This window comes from Vanellus vanellus, assembly GCF_965231255.1.
Source record: "Vanellus vanellus genome assembly, chromosome: Z".
Lineage (NCBI taxonomy): Eukaryota > Metazoa > Chordata > Aves > Charadriiformes > Charadriidae > Vanellus > Vanellus vanellus.
The window spans coordinates 13,855,220-13,880,639 of record NC_138908.1 but is presented as its reverse complement, the minus strand read 5'-3'; the positions used below and the strand labels follow the sequence as shown (position 1 = coordinate 13,880,639).

At 38.9% G+C, this 25,420-nt stretch overlaps 1 protein-coding gene across 1 annotated transcript in view; it reads left to right on the top strand.

Moving 5' to 3' along the window:
- Window positions 1–25,420, top strand: part of LINGO2 (leucine rich repeat and Ig domain containing 2) — a gene marked incomplete at its 3' end in the record, with an annotated part of 163,225 nt that overhangs the window by 40,944 nt on the left and 96,861 nt on the right. The gene's annotated exons all lie outside the window — the stretch shown is intronic.

Below are 25,420 nucleotides of genomic sequence, written 5' to 3'. Positions count from 1 at the left end.
TCAGAAAGCGATGTCCTTGATTAAAGTTTTGTTGCGTGCAAATATGTCATAATACGGTAGGTACGGCTACTTTCAGCTAGGGTCAAAGTGAGATCATACAGATATATAGGATAGCAGTTGCATGTATATTTCTCTCCTAAAACTTGAAAGGAAGTCCATGTACCTACGAGATTTTTCTCTTTCAGAAAGCCACAGGATAAGCTTCGCCACATTCCTCAGTGAGAAATATAGATCACTACGCAAAACTGTATAACTTTTAGGTGGAAGTTTGTCAGAAAGTTGCAGCATTTGGGTGGAAAGTCTAGCAAAGTGAAGTTTGGTCAGTGGAGAGGTACCCAGAAGCTTTTGCCATTTAAAAAGTGACTCAAGATTGGTTCAACTTTCTATTCCAGAAGTGAACAGATTCAAGTCAAATGGGTACAGTCTGTGTCTACTTTCCAAGCAGAAGCATGAATTCCTGGTATCTGCTGTCAGGTATAGACCTCATGGTGATAATCACAATATGAAATCCAGATTTTCCTTCCCCTTTGCTAAATTTGCAGATGTGTTGGTGTACATGCATCTCACCCTAGTTTTGTTTGAGCTCTTTTTGGATCTACACTGCAGAGGTATACAGGATATTAAGTTATAAAGCATAGTTTTTAAAAGTAGTGGTTGTGACAAGAACTAAAAGGTGGTATGAAACTTTTGGTAGTTACATTTTCCTGGAAACAAACTATTTGCGTGGACATAGTTGTGGAGATCCATGCAGAATTTAGGCCATTTTTTCACTCTTTCACTTGAATTGTTTATATTTAAGGATAGCTTCCTTTAAGTAACTGGATTCCCTGAATACCTAATAGCGCTATTGTACATTATACTCCAATGTAAATAGTTACAATGAAAGCTTGTGATTTATCATGAAGCAAGCTTGACTGGATGATTTGTAATGTCTTGTAGTGCCTTTGTTTTAAAGCTAGATGTTAATCCTTAATTACAACGTACCTTATCTGTACTTGTTCTATGCCTGTCTAAACTACATTTTACCTTTTTCCTAATGCTTCCCTGTAAGTACAGCGTTTGCCATCAAAGTAGAAATATGCTAAGCAAGACGATCATACATGACAGAGGTATGCAAAGTTAGAATATTATTTTCAAAAAAATGTACATATCTCTTCCTTTTCAACTCCCTGGAAAACACTCTGCTGCTCTTCACAGTGAGCTGTGACCCAATGCCATCTCACATTTGCCATATATGAAATTGAATCCACTGATAAACTAATGCGTTCCCCTGGGACTTGTTCCTTCCATGACTGGTTTAACAGCCTGTGTATTGGTGCTGATTGTGAAAAGAAAGGGGACCTTTGTTACTCTCAAGGTGTTGGGTAAGCCTGAGACAAAATTTACATTCAGGTTAAAATTTGGAGATGTGAATGTCTTTCAAATTCCCATATGATATTAATTCTGAAGTTTATGTCTCAAACCAATTATCTTTGGAATAAAAAGAGCTCTTACTTACACTGATATGTGGGGTTTTTTCTCTGGTACTTTGCCTTTACGTACAAGCACCTACTTTGTCTTTTTCTTCTTACTGCTAAGCTTACTCACAAATTTTCTTGTGTGAACTTCAGTTCCATGGCCTGAAAACTTAGTTTAGATTTAATCTATTTCCTTTCTTCTAAGACTCCAAGATATCTCATAGGTTGACATCATCAGAGTAAGAGGTCGTTCTTCTGATGTATTTCCTAATCCCACCTCCTTAGCAGTCCAAATGCAGTTGAAAGCATTACATTGTAGTTTTGTTGTCCTACAGCTCTTGGTAACCTTTAAAAATGCACTGTGATAGGTATCTGTCCCACAGATATGCAACATGGGCAACTCTGCCACTTATTGTCCTTGTATTTTGTCAGTTAATCATCCCGAACTACCTCTCCCTGGTTCATATGAAATCCTTTATCTTGGACATGGACTTCTTGACTTTTTGCTGCCAGGTATTGCTTACCTAAATACTGATAGAGGGGAAGATGAATGAGTTCACCAAGAATAGTGCTGTTCTTCCTCAGGCTTGTTCAAGCAAATCTCCCACTGATTTCAGTTCCTGGAAGGAGGAAAGTTAAATTTCTTATGAAAATTATATTCTTCATGAAAAACATTATGAAAGTGATATTGTCTGGGTTTTTTATTGTTTCTTGATGTGCTTTTATTCCAGTTTCCAGCTATGGAATCTCTGCTAGGCTTGGTGGTAAAGTCTAGCTGAACAGCTCATATGATTGACATTTAATTAACAGATCTGTCGATATGGGCTTCAAAGTACATTTCTACATTCTGTTCCTACACCGAGAGCTTGCAGAATTTAAAGATGGCAAACAAATTAACAGACCCACAAGAACACTTGATCGTACTGACAGGAGTGAAGACGAGGCAGCAGATTTTAACAGTCTAGCAGCCCAGAAGATTACTTGATTCTTGACTCTCAGATAGGGTTGTTTCAAAATTGATGAGTACAGCATGGTTCCCGAAAGGGAGAAGGCCAACTCGCTGCTGCCAGAGAAGAGAGATGTTAGAGGATTTTGGTTTTCAGGACATTTCATTTCTATTTGTTGTTCTTGTTGCCAAAGTCACACTGTTTCATTATTTGACAGAAAACAAAATGGGGGGGGGGAATCCTGTGACATTCATTTTCCAGGCTAGCAGGAGGCACAAGCAGCCACAACCACTTTAGTTTTTAGACTAAGTTGATGCAATTCTGAATTATGGAAACTACAGCTGCATTTCTTAAATCTTCTAAGCCAACAGGATCTATCTGGGAACCTGTGGGACAAAACCAGCCTGGGAGAAGGACCAGCTGAATTTTGCCCCTATTCCAGAAAGAACATTATGGCATCTAAATGTCATCACTTTCACTTGGAGACAAACCTTAACACCTTATTTACTTGTGAGAAGACAGATTGGTGGGAAGAAGACAGGCATCTTTCTTGAATGAGTTTTCTTCAATGTGAGGCAATTTCATGAAGTGTCACCTACTTTGTGTGTGTTGCTTTTCCAGATTTTCCAGAATTATGTCTACAATTTGCTCATTTAGGTCAGTCCTCATCCTTTATTTCTATTGTGTTTCCCAACTGACTTTGGAACGGGCATCTTTGTCTTTGCATTGACAGCAAATGTCCTGAAATGAGGCACGTGCTTTCAAAGGGAAAGTAACTACATCACCTAATTTGAAATGTGAAAGCCATGTTATGCCTGTTTTTCACTGTCATTATGTAAAGATGTAACATCTGGGCCATAAGAAAAAGTCAGGAGAGATGCTGTAATAGAAAGTGTCAGAACAACTCAATGCTTGTTCTTTCACTCTGTCTGGCAAATTTGTATAAAGTAGAGGTTTAAATAGGAAAAACTTTAAATTGTGGAACTCTTGGAGTGATACACTCTATTTCTCTTGAAAGCTTTTACATGTACAGGCAATTGGAAAAGACTGCCTCAAACACAAGGACAACTTTAATAACTGTCAAGTGTCAGTGAAGTAGACACATAAACAGAAGAAATGTCGCAGTCCATCAGCTTTTCCTTACTTCTCCAATTCACATTCCATTGCTTAGTCACCTAGATGTATATAAAGACTCTGCATCAGTTGTGCACTTTATCTGCTGTAGAAAAATGTTGGTACATCTGCTTTGCACCTTTCCTGTCTGCACAGCTCTGTCCTAGCATTCGGATTGGATTTGCACTTTAAAACTTAAGAATAATCTGTCCTTGAGGTATGATTATGGTAAAAAAGAAACTATTACTTGGTATTCCATATTTATTTTCCTTCAATGATTTCTATACTGAATCTGCTCAGCGCACAACCAAAACCAAAAGCTTTCTAGCTGTTGTGTGGGTAAACTCAATTTGGTACCTGAAAGTAATGCTGGGGGCTTGACTACCCTTCTTCACCAATTTCATGAACAGAAAACACTATTTCTAGTGACATATTAACTGTGTAAAACTAGAGACAGATCAGAGACACACTTGCAATTCAAACATCTGAGAAAAGAGAAAAGTAAGTCGCACCAGAAACAGAAGCCATACCCAGTCTAGATTCACAGGGACGATCTACTCATTTGTTTCCTACAAAAGCAAGGACTGCAGAATTGTACTTTTAGCATAGGAGAATTATTAGAGAGGTTGAGTGAAGGATATTTGTCAAGATCAGAGTTCAACCAAAAAAAAAACAAATAAGGCAACAGAAATACAACTGCATTATTCTGGTCAATAAGTAAACTGAGAATGTCCATTTTGGGGTATTCAGCCTTCTGCTACAATATTCTGATATGGTTTCATTGAATGTTTTACTCCACCCTTTGACAAGCAATCAATAGTATGCTTTCCCGAAGGATCTGTGCTGGGGGGGAGAAAAGAATTAATCCCATGTTTTCTGAAGATAAAACGATACTACATGTTTCTACTGCATGTTTAGTGCTAATTTCCATCAAAAGGAATAGAATAGTATATCAGCTCTTCTGCAAAAGATACTGATAGTCTCCTACTGCAATTCCAGCAAAGTCTGAACTCCTGGCTTAGCTTTTTAGACTCCTGGAAATCCCATTTATTTCAATTCCAACTTCTTACAGTCTAGTAGAGACAGTGAGGCCATATTTCTTTCCTTCATATGTATAGAATATATATATTGAATATATATAAATTGTGAGGGAGCTAGCTTCTTAGGGACATAGTAGAGGATAATGTCCCTTAAAAATAAGCGACGACAGGTTCCCCCCTAATAGAGATATAATACTGCTTCTTTTTAAAATGTGCCAAGGTCTTATGGTGCTTCAGATTTGCAGGAAAACCTAAAAGTAAGCAGCAAATATTTTTCATACAATCCCTACTGCAAGGCCGTGTGTGCTTCATATTCTGTATTTCTGCAAATAGTATGTAATAGCCCGGTCTAGCCAAGAGAGAAGACAGTTTCTCTCATAACTCAAAGGATTAATTCTTGGAGTCTAAGATAATCACATTTTAATTTTCTTGCTCCGTTCATAGATCAGAAATTGTGAGGTATAATGGAAATGTCTTAAAACTGTGCAAGAATATCTCATCAATTTGAATAGTCTTACCTTTGGGGCAAGAGGAAGTGGGAAAAAAGAAGGGATATTTTTCAATTATTTGAATCCAGCTATAAGAAATTGAAGAAACGTAAGACAAGATGACATATTATATAAAAACTCAAGTTTGGAGTATGAAATACAGCAATGTTATGCCAATCTTTTTCAGAGTTAAGACAATTTCAAATTTTTTTATGAAATAAAAGTGGCATATATCTGCATATTTACACTTCTTTAAGCCCCCCTATTTTTATCTAACCACGCAACTGACCCCCTTAAGGAGGGGGAGAGCTGGGGTTCAGGTTTGCTGAGAATATTTTTCTATACAAAAATCCATGTAGTTTGGATACAGGAGACCTGATCACCCGGGATATGGAGAAGGCTGAGGTACTTACCAACTTTTTTACCGCAGTCTTCACTGGCAAGTGATCTAGCCGCACTGCCCAAGTCGCATAAAGCAAAGTCAGGGACTGGGAGAATGTGAAACCACCCACTGTAGAAGATAAGGTTCAAGGGCATCTAAGGAACATGAAGGTGAACAAGTCCATGGGTCCTGATGAGATTCATTCGTAGGTCCTGGAATTGGAAAGGGAGTTGGCACATGGAGTTGCCAAGCCACTAGCCATCATATTTCAGAAGTCATGGCAGTCCAGTGAAGTTCCCACTGACTGGAGAAGGGGAAACATAATCCCCATTTTTAAGAAGGAAGGAAAGGAAGACTACAGGCCATTCAGTCTCACCTCTGTGCCTGGCAAGATCGTGGAGTAGATCCCCCTGGGAACTCTGCTAAGGCACAGGGAAAATGAGGATGTGATTGGTGACAGCCAACGTGGCTTCACTAAGGACAAATTGTGCCTGACAAATTTGGTGACCTTCTATGAAGTGGTGACAGCATTGGTGGATAAAGGAAGAGCAACTGATGTCATCTGCCTGTACTTGTGCAAAGCATTTGACACTATCCTGTGCAACATCCTCTAAATTGGAGAGACGTGGATTTGATGGATGGAATACTTTGTGGATAAGGAATTGGCTGGATGGCTGTACTCAAAGAGTTGCTGTCTAGAGTCTGATGTGCAAGTGGCCACCAGTGACCAGCAGTGTCCTCAGGGGTCAGTAGTCAGACTAGTGCTGTTTAACATCTTTGTTCGTGACATGGACAGTGGGATTGAGTGCACCCTCAACAAGTCTGCTGACAACACCAAGCTGTGTGGTGCAGTCAACACACTGGAGGGGAGGGATGCCGTCTAGAGGGACCTGGACAAGCTTGAGAGGTGGGCCTGTGCAAACCTCATGAAGTTCAAGAGGGCAAGTGCAAGGTCCTGCACGTAGGTCAGGGCAATCCCAAGCACAAATACAGGCTGGGCGGAGAATGGATTGAGAGAAGGACTTATGGTACTGGTTGATGAGAAGCTCAACATGACCCAGCAGTATATGCTCGCAGCCCAGAAAGCCAACTGCATCCTGGACTGCATGAAAAGAAGTGTGGCCAGCAGGTCAAGGGAAATGATTCTGCCCCTCTACTGCATTCTTGTGAGACCCCACCTGGAGTACTGGACCCAGCTCTGGGTCCCCCAACAAAAGAAGGACATGGACCTGTTGGAGCGAGTCCAGAGGAGGGCCCTGAAGATGATGGGAGGGCTGGAGCACCTCTCCTATGAGGACAGGCTGAGAGAGTTGGGGTTGTACAGCCTGGAGGAGAGAAGGCTCTGGGGACACCTTACAGCAGCCTTTCAGTTTTTAATGGGTGCCTACAGGAGAGCTGAGGAGGGACTCTTTGCCAGGAAGTGTAGTGATAGGATGAGAGGTGACGGTTTTAAACTGAAAGAGGGTAGATTTACATAAGATATCAGGAAGAAATTCTTTACTGTGAGGGTGTTGTATGGGACAGGTGCTGTGGTGACAGATGATGCAGGGAAGGCGGAGTTGCTGAATGCGTTCTTTGCTTCTGTCCTCACTGCTCAGGACAGCCCTTGGGAGTCCCAGACTTTGCAGGTAACAGAGAAAGTCTGGAGGAAGGAAGACTTTCCCTTGGTTGAGGAGGAACAACTTAGAGAACAACTAAGTGAACTGGATACTCACAAGTCCATGGGGCCTGATGGGATGCACCCACGAATGCTGAGGGAGCTGGGGGAAATAATTGCTGGGCCACTCTCCATCATCTTTGAAAGATCCTGGAGGACAGGTGAGGTGCCTGAGGACTGGAGGATAGCTAATGTCACTCCAGTCTTCAAAAAGGGCAAGAAGGATGACCCGGAAAACCACAGGCCAGTCAGCCTCACCTCCATCCCTGGAAAGATGATGGAACAGCTTGTTCTGGGTGTCATCTCCAAGCATATGGAGGAAAAGAAGGCTATCAGAAGTAGTCAAAATGGATTTACCAAGAGGAAGTCATGTCTGACTAATCTGGTAGCCTTCTACAATGGCATGACTGGAGGGGTGGATGAGGAGAGGGCAGTGGATGTTGTCTACCTTGACTTCAGCAAGGCTTTCAACACTGTCTCCCACATCATCCTCACAGGCAAGCTTAGGAAGTGTGGGTTAGATGAATGGGCAGTGGGGTTGATTGAACAGTGGCTGGCAGAGAGTTGTGACAGTTGTATTATCAGAGAGTTGTGATTAGTGGCACAGAGTCTAGTTGCAGGTCTGTAACAAGTGGTGTTCCCCAGAGGTCAGTACTGTGTCCAGTCCTGTTCAATATATTCATCAATGATCTGGATGAAGGGATAGAGTGTACCATCAGCAAGTTTGCTGATGACACAAAACTGGGAGGAGTGGCTGACATGCCGGAAGGCTGTGCCGCCATACAGCGTGACCTGGACAGGCTGGAGAGTTGGGCAGAGAGAAACCTTATGAAATTCAACAAGGGCAAGTGTAGGGTACTGCACCTGGGGAAGAATAACCCCATGCACCTTTACAGGTTGGGGGCTGACCTCCTGGAGAGCAGCTCTGTGCAAAGGGACCTGGAAGTCCTGGTGGACAACAGGATGACCATGAGCCAGCAATGTGCCCTGGCAGCCAAGAAGGCCAATGGCATCCTGGGGTGCATCAATAAGAGTGTGGCCAGCAGGTCAAGGAAGGTTATGTTATCCTTCCTCTCTACTCTACCCTGGTGAGGCCGCATCTGGAGTACTGTGCCCAGTTCTGGGTTCCCCAGTTCAAGAAGGACAGGGAACTGCTGGAGAGGGTCCAGCAAAGGGCTACGAAGATGATTAGGGGATTGGAACATCTCTCTTATGATGAAAGGCTGAGGCACTTGAATCTTTTTAGTCTAGAGAAAAGAAGACTGAGGGGGGATCTTATTGATGCTTATAAATACTTAAAGGGAGGGTGCCAGGGGGATGGGAATAGTCTTTTTTCAGTGATGCCCAGTGTTAGGACAAGAGGTAATGGCCACAAACTTGAACATAGGAAGTTCCATCTAAACATGAGGAGGGACTTCTTTACTTCGAGGGTGTCAGATCACTGGAACAGAGAGGTTGTGGAGTCTCCCACTCTGGAGAATGTGCAACTTGCAGTAGGTGACCCTGCCCTGGCAGGGGTGTTGGAATAGATGATCTCCAGAGGTCCTTTCTAACCCTGACCATTCTGTGGCGAGACACTGGAATGGGCTGCTCAGAGAAGTTGTGGATGCCCCATCCCTGGAGCTGTTCAAGGTCCGGCTGGATGGGGCTTTGGGCAACCTGGTCTAGTGGGAGGTGTCCCTGCCCATGGCAGAGGGGTCGGAACTAGATGATCTTCAAGGTCTCTTCCAACTCTAACCATTCTATGATTCTATGAAATTAATTTAATCAGAAAAATAAAGAAAATTATTGTGACGGGCAATGTAACTTGAGGAGGATGTGCTGAAACTTCCTGATGCCAAACTCCCTAGAGAAGGAAAGGGCTTTAAGTTAAAGAAAACTGTCTTTCATTACTATATCAACAAGGTAAGCATTAGATAAGTTTTGATATGTAGAAAGCTTTAAAGTTCTAGGTCAGCCAGACTAGATATAAGAAACTCATACATTAGTGCTTCCCCCACCCTCTGGGTATTTGCAAAGGTTGATTTTTGCTTTTAGTTAACTCACAGCTTTCCAAATAGCTGTGTATTTTGTCCCTAGAAACAATTATTTCCAATCTGTTGGAGACTTATTTTTTTACTCTTCATCCTCATTTTTTCTTTCTTTCAACAAGTTGCAATTTCCCAGTTTTGGGCTGGGTTTTTTCTGGTTGCTGCACTCTGAAGTTTCAATAACTTTCCCTCAAATTAGTTTCAGCAAATATCCCCTCCTTCCAAAGGTTTAGTTTGTATTACTCTTCTTAAAGGAACATAACAGAGAGCACACAAATAAAACACACTGTAATGTGCAATGGTACATCTGTCATTTAAAAGTAGACAATCAAACTAATATTTGAAATGAAGTAGATAATATCTCCTTTATCTTGAAAGCTTGAGAAGCTGTGTAAGTAATGCCGAAGATAATATGAAATCTTTTGGAGTAGGCACTTCTTTTTTGCACTATTTGGAAAATAATTTGAATTCACTGAGTTCTAGTTTAGGAGACAAAAAGAAAACCACAATTCCTTCAAAAGGAAACTTGAAAAATGAGGAGAGAAATTTATGTCCTTGTAAGGGTTTTTCAGCTCTCAAGTGAAGAACAAATCTTGTTTGGTACCTTAAGGTATATTTAAGAAATCAGGAAATCTGAAAGATGCTTAGGTCAATTATTAACATGTCTGTTCATTTCCTAGCAATTGTTTGACTGTTATGGTTTGTCAATTCAATTACATTTCATAGTAGAAACAGCTCCTGTGGATATGCAGCTGAACATTATGTCTCACATCTTATTAATTTCAGCTAGAACAATATGTATAGGTTCTAAATTATTTTCTCCTTTCTCTTGCCCACATTGTACTTTCCCTGGAGGAATCAACTCTACAGGGTATTTTAAACAATGAGGAAGACTGAAACAGAGGTAGCCCCAGGAGTATTATGTAGCAGATTGTCTGAGTATGATTAGATTGGGATGAACTGTGAGCATGACAGCAGCGTGCTGATATTGTAAGCATGATATTGTAAAGCAACAAGATGCTTTAAAAAGTGCATAAATCTCAAGTTGCCTTGCTATTACATAGTTGCCTCTGTGTTGTGGCACTCTGACAACAAACTGGGCCAGGTTCTGGATTTTGTTTAGTGGGGCTGAAATTTTCCAGGTCCATCTCATACCAGTGTAAGTTATTGGTCTTCATGAAAACGTCTGCTTGCAGTCAAATGGAGCTGGCTTAGCTGCTCTTAGAAGGTCACTGTTGTCCTCCCAGCACTGCTGAAACTCCTCACTGCTGAGTCGAGAGGAGAGTGCTGTGCACTCTGAGCACCAGGAACCATTGCGCATCTCTGACACAATTTACCAGGGAAATCTGGGTTCTTTGTTTAAGCTCTAGAAAACTCCTAGTGTCATGCTGGGTTGATAGCTATCTTAAAAGTAAAACATTGGTCCAATTTAGGGGTTTACTGCCCCCAAGGGAGACTGAACATGTTATGTAGATGTAGATAGATGTTGTAGATATTTTAGGTATCGGGAAGTTTGGCATATAGCCAAGCGGATGAATATCATACATAAAAAATATTTCATCAAAATATGTCGAAGACAGATACTTATGAAACAGTCACAGCACAAGCACAGATATCCTAACCTTTTGGTAGGTTCTGGTATTGTTAGAAAAGGGGCAAATAGGCACTGATTCTACTGCAAAGGAATACAAAGTAGTTTTTCTACCACTCTTTAAGTAGTTTTTATGTAATGCTGTCTTCTGTGATCTTCACAGGTTTTTAATTACAATATTTTACTGACCTTACAAGGTGAAAATATTCATTTTTATACTTACTAAAGCACATAGCCTATGCATAGCCCCCAAAACAACAAAATTTTATAAGATGTGGCATCAAAACTAAACATGGCAGTGTACCCCACCACCAAATTTAGAAGAAAAAAAATAGCATTTGTCACGATTATTCTTGTCCTATGCTGATACGAGAGAGGGGAAATGAGGTTTGATTGTAATAGACCAATCTATTCCCATTATTGAGGAACCTCTTGCCAAATAGGCACTGCATCAGCAGTAACTGTCTCCCTGGAATATGTGTAATAGATGACTTGAATCATCGTATATCACAAAATCTGCTGTTGTCAGAAGAGAACAGGTCCATGCTGGATCTACAAAAAAAGGACCTTCCTATGCTTACATTTAACCTCAAATCAACACGTATGGATATAAAACTCCGTCCGTGGAATTGAAAAGTCAAATTTTAATGCATTCTTAAATATATGGGTTCCCCAAAAGAAGAAACAGGAGCTGGTTCTGATGACCAGCATTGGAGGAATAGAGCAGCAGGTGTGCAGAGTTTTTTATACAATGATCTACTGTTTGTCATAAAAATGTCACATAATATCACTTTATAGGGATTTTTAAAGAAAAATAAAGTCAGCATGTTCAGTCTCTACATTGCTGGGTCTCTGTATTATACAATAAAAAAATTTAAGAAGTGTCTGAACACATAGGGGTTGTTCATGAGGTGCTGCTTAGGGACCCACTGTCCTGTATGTGCAGTGCATCAGCATCCCTAATGTTGTACATGTCTAAGGAAAGCAATTTTACAGAATTTGTTGCTTTTCCTCCCCCTTATTCTTCCAGTAACCTGCAGCTGATCAGCCTGAATCAAATGCAATAGGATAGATACCTCGAAGATTCAAATTTCTACAGGTTTTGTTGAAGTCAATGGTGGGCAGAGGGAAGAGTTCCAGATCGATGTCCCATGGAGAAAAAGGCTGAAGTGTGAGCCTAGTGGACATCTGCTTTGCTTGTTAGAGTGCACATGCAGGTATCGTGAGCTACACGGCGTGAGCCTTTTTCAGTTGTAATCTTCAGACCTATGGAAGGAAATACTGGACACATGGGGCAGGGAAGGGACAGGAAAAGGAGGACAGATATTGGAATGTAGTGGCAGCAGGTTGCAGGTGAGAGATGGGGTCTCTGCAGTAAGGTAAGGGCATAAGGCACCAACTGGAAACCATGTTTCACTAGCTAAATAGCTTTTCCTCTGTTTTATCTCTGTCCCATGATTTTTTTCTTTTATTGTGTACTTTAAATTTTTAAGTGTGAGAAAGCAGTAAAAATAAAAATTGACAACCCTGAAGTTTTTTAAAAGGATTTGGAAAAATTATTTGCACAGAAGACAGAAGAATTGCTTTAGCTGCTTTATAATGGTTTAGTTTCACTTGTATGTATTCAAGTTTCCCTTCATTCATCCAACCCTCAAAGTGCAGAAAATACTTTTTGATATTTTGGCTTTAGCCCTGCATCTTCACTTCCAGTCTGTCTTGTGACTACTAACTGGATAGCTTTAAAATGATTGCCAGGCTCTTGAAAAACAACATTTTATCTGAAAATCTGGAACCAGTTAGAAGATATAGTGTAGCAAATAAATAGTTCGCTTCTGGGATTGGCATGGTATCATGCTGAGCATATTGCTTCTATTGGGGGGGAAATTCTGGCTCTTATGGGAAGAGAAAACCATTTCGTTTCCTTTCTGCCACAGCCAGACCTCACTGATGGCAAGACAGCGCTAACTGTTTTTTGAATTACCTCATGAGAAAAACCCACACGATTGCAGGCTATCTCTGGACCTACACAGAATGCACTGTAGGGGAAGCAGAAGCAATCTTTCATGTAGATATTTTTTATAACCTGTATGTTTACCCCATGGCTTTGAACATTCTCAGAAATATAAGACAGATTTACATCAGCTGTTCTTCTGAAATTGCTCATCGTTTGAGTTTGACTTGCACACCCAGAAATACTCTCCCACAAGCTCCTAAAAGCATGCAGTCTTGTGCATTTTACACAATTGTGCAGGTGGCATTTTCTCAGATAGGACTTTAATGATTTTGTAGGCTAATAATGGAGGATTTGTGCCTCTTGCTGCATAAATTGACAGGCACAGGTTTGCTCCATACATTAGTGAGTAAGGTCCTCTCCTCTGTAAAGTAACTCTTAGTGTTTGGTTCCCCTGGCATAAAAAAAACAACCTAAAAATACCTTATCTCTTAGGCTACCTGCACATTTTCCCTGTCTCTGAGAACAGTAGCATGCCATCATGGTGAACCCTGTGCCAACAATAGGATCCACAGACTTCTCCTAAGCCGGGGCAGATCCTTCACTGCTGAAATATCTCTGCTGATCACCCGTCTGCTTTCAGTTGTGCTATTCATAGCTGTGCCTCATTTGCATAATTAATAAAAATCAAACCAGAGTTGCCTCTTTCTGAGATGGCTAAATGTTCTGTGCAAAGTACATTTGAGCAGAACCAAAACAATATAGGTTCAGTGTACTGTAATCTTCTACTTACACATAGGCAGGTATGAAGAATTCCATATGGAAAATCCTTACAGAAGGGGAATCTTTGTGCCGCTTTCCACTGTGCAGCAAATGAGGTCAATACTGAGAAATGCCTTTCTTGACTGCAGGGTAGACGAGGAATGGCATATTAGTCAATGATTTGTCTTCGTGAAACCTACAATAAGGTTACAATTAAGCCACCTAGAACTTGAAATAATTTTTTGTCTTTCTCTCAAGCTCCTCAATCTTCAATTTCTGCCCTTCGTTTTCCTCTCATTTGATGCTTACTGCAGGAAAAACTAAAAAACATTAATTCCCTTTAAATATAGCTATTTTCCAAGAGAACATTTATTTTGACAGCAGCTAGGATTAATGACACATCCATACATCATTAAAGATGCTTTCCGAGTAGCTGTTCTTCAAGTATTTATTTCTTTTATTTCTCCATGTACAGTTTCACCATTTGAAAAATTGCAGTGGACAGTTATTTCTTATTGTCTCTCTTATGACTAGCTTGCATGCAGGGCAACTTCTGATTTCCCTGTCTAGTCAAGATGAGTTTGAATTTGTTTTCTTGTAATAAACATGGAGGGAAAAAAAATAACACCAGAACAAAACCACACTTTGACCTAAAATTTAGACTCTATCTGTTTAGCAGAGGGAAAGAGAAGAAAAAAATCTCTAAAATGTTTGTAACTGCAATTATGATGTATAAATACAGTATTTACTTGTCCTGTCTGTGGCCATATATTTTGAAAATGCAGTGTGCAGCAAGTGAAGCATCCTATTCCTTCTCCTGTAGGCTACTATTTTTGACTGTAATGAGAAAGTGTCCTGTCATTTTCTAGTTTTATGCTTACTTCATAATGCAACTGAAGTTATTATTACTTATAATTCAACAGAACATATCTAGATATGAAGAATTATTCTGCAAATTAAAATGCATATATAGACCATTGTACCTGTAGATATTTGGACTGGCAGATAAAATTGCTAATTTAAACGTATATACCCGATGAGAGCAGAGAATTCTGCTTATGGACCTGCATGTGCAGACTGACTGCATTATTTCAAACTTGTGGAAGGATTTTTAATAAGCTATTGGATAGAAAGAAAATTCACTCTGTATAATCTGATATCTCAAGAAAGAAAACGGTGTGCACAATACATTTGTACAATTTACAAAAAAATTGCCTGAGATGAGCCTAATTTCTCATGAAGCACATGCGTTGTAATAGCAGCTATTGTATTCTAGCGTCAAGGTATGAATATCCTGTCAACTTTATGACAACAATGAGTTCACTTACTTGTAATACGGTAAGAGTCAGATTCTTCAGCACAGCATGTCACCCAGCACAAGAAATGTCTCTAAATCATGTGAATAAACTTTTATGAGGGTTGCAGATTTCATATTGGATAAAGGACGATGACAGAGACATATGATGAGACTCTGATCACCAAGTTAATCTCGTGAAGAATCGAATAAAGGAAGGACAGAATTGCAACGTAGAAAAAAAGTAAGAAAAAAAGAAACAGACATGAGGACACAAGAACAGATGAACAAGGTCAGATTGAAGAGCCCCTTATCCAAGTATCCCATCCCTAGTGGTGGCCAAAAAATAATTTCTCAATATAGACCCAGAGCAAGTATACACAATAATTCCCCTGAGTATTTGCCCAGCCTCCAACCAGCTGCAATTCAGGCATATCATGAGTTGGAGATATTTCTTATGTGTTTAGCAACCCTTGGTGAATTTATTTTCAATACTTTTCTTCAATCTTGGTTTAAAACAGCGGAAACCTATTATCACCCATAACACCTGGTGGGAAGGCTTTCGTAGCTTAATGACATATTCTGAACACTTCCTTTGTTTGTTCTGTATCTGTTAAATACCAGCTTTGTATGTTGCCTTCTAATTATGAAGTTACACCAGCATTTTTGCTACATAAATATACAGAGCTTTCAGAAAATTAGCCATTTTTATGATTACCTTATGTTATGCATTAAAACAATTCAGATATTGAATATAATGTACAATGTGGAAATCTTTGCCAGTATCAATACTGCCTTCTAAATCCCTCTTATCCCATACTTTCCATCCTTTCTTTCTTTCTCTTTCTTACTTTCTTTCCTTAAGAAGTCAAGTGAAGGACTTGAGGCAAACTTGTTTGTTTGCATCATGTTACTGTAGACAAAAGCTTAGGTCAGTACTTGGAAGAGACATAATTCTCTTTTTCTCTACTGAATACTTACAAATACTACCAGGGCATATTGAAAAGTCCTCATGATCCAAATAATTCCCATCCCAAACAACTACATACCCTGACAGTTATTTTTGACACTAAATTAATTCAATTTAATTGGTTTATTTGTTAACTACTGCAGATTAAAAAGATACTTTAAATCCTAAGACATTGTTCCAGAACATGCAACCCTTAAATGAGACGTGTTATCTTCCTGTAAAGCCATATAGGATAGTTGTAGAGAGATGAAATATATGTAGAGCTAAACTATTGGTAAGAAGCAACGTGTTGCCATTGTCCAGCAAGAAACTTTAATTGCTATTCTTCTTTTTACTGTTCTTCCAGTCCTTCTTGATAGATCATGTTTTCTAGACTTGTTGATGATTCTTGTTGATTTATCCTCTTCACTTGCTTGCCTCAGCTTTCGCTTAATCCTGCATCTTCTGTGGATGAACTCTGGCTGCAAAAGGGGTATGGCCAAGCTATTTCCTAACTGATCATTCAGAAAAGTTAAAAAAATTTCCCAAGCTGAGTAAGCGGCAAGATGAATCAAATTATTTATTTAGCAGATCTAGTATGTTAATAGAAAATATACATGTGGTAATAAATAATAAAGTGATTTACATGTTCTAGCACGAGGTCATTAGAAAGTAAGAAAATATTTAAAATCTGTTGGGACATACCACACGGTTGTATGTCAAAGTCAAAAATACAATCATGTTCAGATTTTTTTAATATACAGTAGAGACTCAGTCAGACACCTTATTGTAGAAAGAGCCACTGACAAAATGCCAATTCGTTCCAGGAACAACCTGGGTTCTTTGGCCTTTGAGTGGTCATTCAAAGAAAAAAAAAAAAAGAGATGAAATCTATGTTGAAATCATGAGTATATGAAATGCCATGATAAGATTTGCTTGGAAATATATTCAAGTCTCCACTGAATCAAAATGAACTTCAGCAATATAATCCTTGTTCTATAAACCTTACAGTTAATTAAAAGCTCCTCATGAAATGCACTGTCTACAGCTATTTTTCAGTGAACTGCTTTTGCTTGCTTGTCAAAATTCCAGTCTCACAAGTCTGTATCATTTTCTGCTAAGTAAGGGCTATTCAGTATAGTGCTTTTAATGATAACTTCCTGTGAAGTTCTCCAAATGTCAGAATTAATTTCTCTTATTGTATCAGTATAAAAAATAAAAATCCAAAAGTAATTAAGATTTACCGAAGATTTCTTTTTCACCACTGTAAGCAAGCTCCCAGAGAAAATAACTACTTTTGTTGATTTACTGGTTCCTGGCAGAGAATAATGGGCTATATATAGGATAGCCAGCAGTGAGCTCGTTTATCAGAGAAGAAAAGTCTTAGTTTAGTTAGCACTGCTGAGCTTTGTCTACAATGAAAAGCTTAACCAGTGCTGACAGTGTTTGTGAGAAATGTATGTAATAGAAATGATGCTAAAAATAGTTTAGCTGCAAAAATAGATGGGGCAAAATGCATGCACACATATCTAAAACTCCTTTTAACTTTCCAAAGCAAATAAATTTTGGTTCACATACTGAAGATATGAATATATGGTTCACATCATGAAGACTTTTGGAAGACTTCCTGTCATTTTAGAAATATTGTATGAATTTTTACAAAAAAAAAGTCATTCTTGCAGCTTTCTCAATCACCAAATAATGTGTAATAAAGACTTACATTCTGCCTGTTGATTTATAAAAGATCTGGAGACAAACCTTCCCTTTCTCTGCTTTATTTTACAAATTCAGAGTGGATTTTCTTACAAAATTGAGATTTTGCAGCAGTTTTCCAAAATGGCAAAATGACTCTTCTCTTTGCAGCCACGTTTGCTCTTCTGCTATTCTCATATAGTAGTAAAGCCTCTAAAGGAAAAACTCTATCCCACATAATTCATGTTTCACCTTCTTCCACACTTCTGTTTCTGAAAATGGAAAACACTTTAGACATTGCAGAATTAATATTTTAATGTTTGTCCTAGTGTCCACTGAAAAAAAAAAGGATTTAGGTCTTTTCCTCTCTTGCCAGATATGTATGTGCAATTCTTTTGGTCCACTTACATCTTTCTTACATTCACCCTTAGCCAAAAAAAATAAGAGGTTTGACATAAAGGCATCTTGACTGCCTTTATCTTTTCTAACAAAATACCGTAGACAAAGATTACAATTAATGCCAAAAACATAGTCAAGCACACTAGAATCCATGCTTAAATAGGTCTGAGTAAGGCTGAATCCTCCAAAGCTAAAGGGCACAGCTGTGATGCATGGTCTGTCATCTACATTGCTGTCTCTGACGGCCGAGGAACATATCGCACAGGCACAGCAGGCTTGAGAAGGCAAGTATTGTCGCCTTAACCTCTGATTGTGAGACTGTGTAGCCTAACTTCCCCTCAAGTGCCGCTTCTGTGTTGTCTTTTGCATGATAAAGGGGCAGAGCTGAGACTTCACCACTCCTGACATTAAGAATTAAATCCATTTAGCAAGCATTTTTACCCAAATCACTATTCCTAAACAAAATTATTTGCTGGATTGTCAGAAACTTGCGTTCTGCTTTCCACCAATCCTGCATTTTCAGTCTTCTTCGCCCCCGAAATACTTGTCCAGCTGAGTATTTATCAGCTCTCTTTCTAACCCTGGGTGTCAATTTGCCATTGTTCGTTTTGGAGCATCTTCACTGAAATCAGTTTGGTAAACCAACAATTCATGTATCATTTAGAATTCAAAAAAAAGTAAAAATCTGGTCCTGGGGATCCTTAAATGCATAGTGCTATTAGAGTGCTTCTAAAAAGCTCTTGTAATTTTCCTGTGATTCTAAGTAAGAGTCTGGGGTTTTTTAACTCATAGGTAAATGCCTGCTAGTTTGCTTTGCCCTTCAGCTTGTTTGTTAGGCTTCCTGTGGGTTCACTCATTTTCAGTAATGCTGCTAACATAACATTAACCAGTGCTGGGGTTTCATTTTCTGCAATTTTTTTATAGTATTGCAGCGTTAGAAAAACAACTTCTGTATGGTTATAAACGCTTGGTTTGAAACAAAGATCAAGTACTTTATCCACCAGTACTTCAGAAGACTTTGCTTCTATAGAGGTTTTCCTTTCTCCTCTCCTGGCATTTTGAAGTCGTTAGATTTAAAACTCCTTTGAGAATCAGTAGTGCAGGCTAAAGAGAGAAAAGGAATTACTGAGTAGGGGGGAAAAGACTTTGCTTTTTGCAGAAGGGTGAGACCATGGCAATTGGCTAGGCTAGCGCTAAGAGCCTTTTGATGTAGGAGTGATGTTGGAGGCGTGAGATGCCAATCACAAAGTGAGTGAACTTCAGAAGAATATGAAACAGATAACAGGCAAAAATGGCCTTTCAAGAGGGCGGCTGCAGAATGATCAGAATCTCAGCTGAGAATACAAGGAGAGTTTGCCGAATGAGGGAAGCTTTTTCGACTGCTTAGCAAGAGGCCTGAGGCAGCCAACCCCAGGTGCCTAATGGAAACATTTTCTCTATGTACATTTACGTGTTTCACAGTGTCTTTAACAGAAGTCTGCTGTGCTTTTCAATCTATGAAACAAAAGTTTTTCATTTATGGATGATTTTCCTTTGCTTTTTATCCTGGCAGTAGTTTATGTAACAGGAGGACGTATATATCTTGACTGTAACAAAAAAAAAAAAAAAGTTTGTCTGAAATTCACTATTCAGTCAATCACTGATCAATTCACTGATCAGTGTTCTCGTCATATAATAGGAAGCTGCACTGTTAAAGAAGTAGCAAGTTATAGAAGGAAACTCATTTCAGTGAATACAGTCAGATAGTTGAAAGGGGCTTTTGCTCTACTGTAACAAAATGCGGAAGTTGTCTCTCAGTTCTTCAGAGGAAAAAAAAGAAGGATTAAATATTTTCAATTAGGAAGACAGCCTCTAGAAAAGTGAAAAACAGTATGATTGCTGAAAGCTGAAATTAAAAATCTCAATTTTGTTCCCAACCTACAGTTAAGAGGAGGACAAACTAAACATTATTGTTTTCCATAGCAAAATTTTAAGAATTAAAGATATGGGGGTTGGAGCAAAGACAGGAAGCAAAACATTTAAGATACTGGGTTAAATCATAGCTACCGCTTCCATTCACTAGCATTGCATTTCTGTACATAATGTGTTTTGCATTTTAAATTCATTGCTAGGTCATGTTCAGGCTGAATTAAGTTTGTGTTCTCTAGTTGAGCTTAGCAGTGAGTAATGAGGTGGACTTGCCATCATCAAAATACAGTTGCATGTTCGCGATATACATTCAGGGTTGTTGGAAAGGGATAAGTTAATCTGATAAGAGGAAGTCCATGTTTACTTGGGTTCTTTACTTACTGTTTCATCTTATTTGCCAGAAACACTTTTTCACTTCATCTTACCTGCATATAATTTATTTTTTTTATATATATATACTTATGTTAAGGGAATGATAAACCATTAAAAAGAACAGGCAAATCATGATATTGAATGGCCTTCATTTTGTGTGGAATTTATAAACTAAATTAAAGTTCCTCAAGTTATTGGTTGGTTTGTTTGTTTGTTTGTTTGTTTGTTTTTCTTTATTTCAAGTATACTGACTAAACAGTTCATTTATTTATTTTATTCTACCTGTAAAATGAGCAGCTCTGCCTTTGGCCCTCTGTCTACTTTCTACTTAGACCTGTTGATCCAAATGCCTAAATGAATGGGAGCTACTGTTGTGGGAAAGCTGGAGGCTGGCACAGCCGGTACTCAGCTGCTCGTGGCCAGCCTGCAGTGAGTCTGGAAGTATTTTTATGCCTTGCGTTCTTATACATAGTGCACATACTTAATTTGTGTAGTGTTTCTAATTTTAATGAGGAAGAGATACAAAGTATTTATGCATTTCCTGTCATGTTTCAGGTAGACACATGATTAAAACCTTACGATCAAGAAATAATTTGTCACATTCAGAAAGTGCTTGTCCTGCTGCTCAGGGCCTATTTTTAATTAAAAACCTGAACTCCGGTACATATGCAAATATCATTATGTCAACAGTAATAGCCATGAAAACATGAAAGACTCATCAACAGTCTCAGCAGAGCAGAAGGGAAAAGCAGTGGGATATCTTACACCTTCCTTAACTTCATGAATGACTTGTAATGGATACAGTATAACATGAGCTACTCACAAGGTTAGCCCTTCCTTACTAATTTGCTGGTTGTACATGGAGGAGATGATAAGACAGAAGTGGTGAACTTTACCAGTGGATAACTTAATTCAGACACGGCTTTTCATTTGAGAACCATTCAGAACTAAAAAATACAGAATTGTTTACTTTTTGAAAAAGTGGTAAAATAACAGAAAAGGCAAAATAAGAGTATAATGAATTCCTCCATAAATTATGCTCTACTTAATACTGGAATCTCATTACAGTGGTGGAGAGTAGTTAAGAAGTTACTGGACTTTTTTACATTCTGTTGTAAGCAGGATTAATATAAGAATAACAAGCATAGTAAGAGTGCAAGCGTAATGAACTTTATCTGAAGAATCAAGAAGGTCTCCACAGCTTGGACTTTTCTGATGATCAGATCTCACTGCACCCACAATCTGGTATCTGCAGATCTTCCTAAGCCAGATGGTAAAAAAAAAAAAAAAAATCTTAGCGCAGTCTTGACACGCCACCAACCATTAGGTAAGTGTGATTTTGTGTCAGTTGAGACACAAGTTTGTTGGGCATTCTTCCTTGATTTATACCGGTATTTATTTATTTATATTCCTTTATTTATGCCTTCTTTTTATCCATTCTTTCTGTTGAATGTGTTTTTACAATATATATTGTTAGTAGTTAGTGGTTAATATCAAGCCACTAGATATGGGGGGATTTTCTTGATTTGCATGGTTTTGCTGTAACTATATGGACTTGAGCTATTGGCCGTAGAAGAAGAATTAAGTAGAGGTGAAGTTGTTGCAGCTATATTGTATGCAAATGCTTCTCACTCCAAATTAAGTGCCAGATTGAATCTTTGGGGTATCCGTCACAGCCACACTATATAAAGATGCAGAATGTCTGGCTGAAAGCTCTGTCTTTTCTTTTGCCTCTCTCTGGTGTATACTACACACTGAAAGAATGCTAAAATAATTGTACAATTTAACAAATCAGCAGGCATGTATTATCTGAGAGATATTAGAAGGTATTAGAGGTGAACTCAGCACAAGGAAAAATCTATTATTTTTTATTTCTGTAGATTTTAATGGCCTAGTGAATATAGGTATTTATGAATATATGGGTTGGTCTCGGCAACTCAGAAAACATGCAGTTTTCTATAAGGTTGTTTTCTTGCATGAGATCATGTTAGCAGATGTTGGTACTTAACCATTTTGTTTTAAGTTCTTCCTCCTCCTATTCTTTCCGTGTACAAAGATAAGCTCTCTTGCTCATTCTCAGTTCAGATATGCTCTCCATTTAGCAAAACAGATGTTCTCTTTAAATAGGCTTCAGGTAATATGGACATTTCAGCCTTTCTTTAATGAATCTGTCATAACCAAATTACATATGCATAAATGCAGTCTAAGTCCTTCAAGGACATACTCATTAGCTGTGTCATTTTGGATTCACTCTTCGGAATAAATATGTCCCTGTGGCTGTTTGAAGCATTTAGATTCACTGATTCTATTTGAAAATACCCATTTGATATATATTAACTATATATTGCTATGTACACAGGAAGAAAAAGAATCAAGAAGATAGTTATTCACAAAGGTATAAAATAAATCCTCTTATATTCTACAGCCCTGTATCCTTTTCGCATACATAAAATAGTAAGATGAGAAGTTGATCAATTGTCTCTAATAGTCCTGATTTATTCACTGTGGTATAACTTAGGTAACTGGATTTTCCTTATTTATAACAAAGTGACAGGAAATATTTCTAGATATAGTAATTCACAAATATGTATATTGTAAGTTATAGGAGATTTTGATTTCTGTCAGTGTGGGTAGAGGATATTTTTAATACATGGCATAAAGTAGCATAGCTTGGGATAAAACATGTTCAAGGGAATGTCTGATATTCAGAAAGCATATAGTAACATCCACCAACACCAGAAAAGCTTTAAAGTGTTTAAAGCTTTTATATTAAAAAAAGAAATAAACTTAGAGATCTTAAACTAAGTTTTGTGTAAAATAGGTAAAATATGTAGTGTGAGTTCGAATCACTAGATACAGTGATCTTTAGTAAAGAGTTATTTGGTTACCCTCAGCTATCCAAGCTTCATGACACGAGTCTGTCTATTTAATCAGCTATGCCATTTTTAGTTCCACTTTTTACACTGGTTTTTGCAGTGTACTAATTTACACTGTTACAGAAGAGGAAACGGTAGTTACACCCCTAATAGGAATCATGGTACTGTTGAAATCAGTGAGAAGCTTTCCCTTGATGTCAGTGCCAAGCAATGGAAACCTACATGGCTTATTTCATAAACAAAATGTATTAGTGCTGGTAATTATTGCAGAGGACATTTGGAATCATTGTGCAATCACTATTTCTTTCCTTTTCTCCTTTAATGTGATGGCAACATGCAACCTTATTTGGTTAGCTGGATTTTGGTCCTCTTCATCCTGATATAAGAATCTTGTTTAGAAACAAACATCCGCACTTAAGTTGGGCTCTAGGGAAGATGGGACAGCCAACTACATGTACTTCAGCCCTAGAAAATCTCATCTGATTTTTTTTTTTTTCATAATATCAAGGCTATATTAGACTCCAATAAAGACTTAACTTCTGATGTCTTTACCCTGACCTAGCAGAAACACTTATTTCTGTGGGATTGCTCAAAGAGTAACCACAGTAATTTGTGCGTTAGTGATGGCACGTCACCCAAAAAAGGTGGCAAAACACATGCCCTGTTACCATTCAAATGCAATAAGTATCCACGATTTGTAACAGCTTTGTAAGGGAAGATCAGAACAAGAGCGAGTCCCTAGGGCTTCCACAGCTAAGAGACATGATTGTGACCTGCTTTTGCTTCCAAGTGAAAAGGGCTCTACTAAACCTTTTTAGAGGAAGATTTACCCAATAGGCCAGAGTGAGCGATCCACCAGAAATAAAGTTGGGTTATATACTGAAAGCTGTTATGTGTGAATAGGGAATGTAGCAATTGCAGATTCATAATGTTTGATTATAAATTATGTTTGAGTGCTCATTAAGGCACAAGAGCATGCATTTCATTACAAAAACACAAGGATTTAATACAGGTAAAAAGTCATTATGACACTCAAGGGCATAATAAACTGTAAGAAATGCATCATTCCTTCACAACAGTGAACTAATATATATTCTGTTTCAAGCTTTACTCTAATAAATAGCCCCCCATGCCAGACAACGCTCCAAACAACTGAGAAATAGAAACACAGTATTTACAGACTGGCATTTCTCCTCTCTGTTGCCTGGCCTGTACTTAAATTTTTATTTAAGGCTGTTTTTCTACTGAAAGTTTGTCTGAGAAGGATTTGACAGTATTACTGCTATACCAATTTTATAGTGAGGCATTAATAATGTGATCAAAGCACTGTTCTGTTAAAAAAAATAAAGACGGGGGGGAGGTCCTTCTGCACTGTTATAAAACAGATTATACAGTCAGATTACAAATACATATCAAAGCAGTGTTTTGGACCTTTGTGACCTTTGTTCCTGTTGTACTGTATATGTGTTAGAAGCATCTTTTAGGAACAAATGCATCTTTCCACTTGCAATAAAGTCACTCACCTCATTCTTCTTGTGTTCTCGGGGAAATCATTACACGTCTGCACTGCCGACTCCACTCTGCAGAGCTTTTCAAGTTAGTCTGAAAACCTACATAGTTGTAACACTGCAGTGCTCCATGCTACTTCTCAAAAAGGCTAATTATCCTGTGTCAAGCACGTTACTAGTGGAGTGGTGCTAATTGCCTTTTTTCTCTATTTGTTCAACTAATGAACTTAATTAGGTTCAACTTGGGCCCATTGTTTTTCACCTGTTCTTAGCTTGAAGCTTGCTGCTGCTTTGTCAATTCTAATGAAGAGACTTACCTATTTTTTCCAAATATATTAGTTGTGTCATTTAAACATTTTAGCCTCCTGAGAGCTGGCAGGGGTGCCAAAGAATAAGGGAACAACACAACTTCACTGCGGTCCCTAGAAAAATAATAGAGCAAGTCCTCTTTGAGTACACCTCTAGGCACGTGAGGGAGAAGGATGTGATAGGCAACTGTCAGCGTGGCTTGGCCAAGGGTGAACCATCCTGCTTGGGCCAGAGGGCAGGAGAAACTTCAACAAACTGGAGGGGCTCAGAGGAGGCCACTGGGACAGCAGGGCTGGAGCACTTGCCCTGCAAGGATAGACTGCAGGGCCAGGACAGGTCCAGTGCAAGCAGAGATGTTTTCACAGCAGCTAACTGCAGCCTGGTACATACAGAAGTAGATCACAGGGACAAGGATGGGTTCTTCGCAGTGGTTCCTGGTGGGAGAGCGAAAGATGCTGGCCAAAACAGAAGAGGGTCAGGCTGGGTTTCAGAAAAAGTATTTTCCCCACAAGGACAACCAGGGAGCAGGGCTGGGGCACAGAGAGATGGTGCGGTCTCCTTCCTTGTAGGATTTCTGGACCCCATGGGATAAATCCCTGACCAACTGGGTCTGAGCCTGCTCTGGACAGGCGTTTGGACTAGGGACCTCCCGACGTCCCTGCTGGGCTGAGGCATTGTGTAGTGCTTTTTTCCAC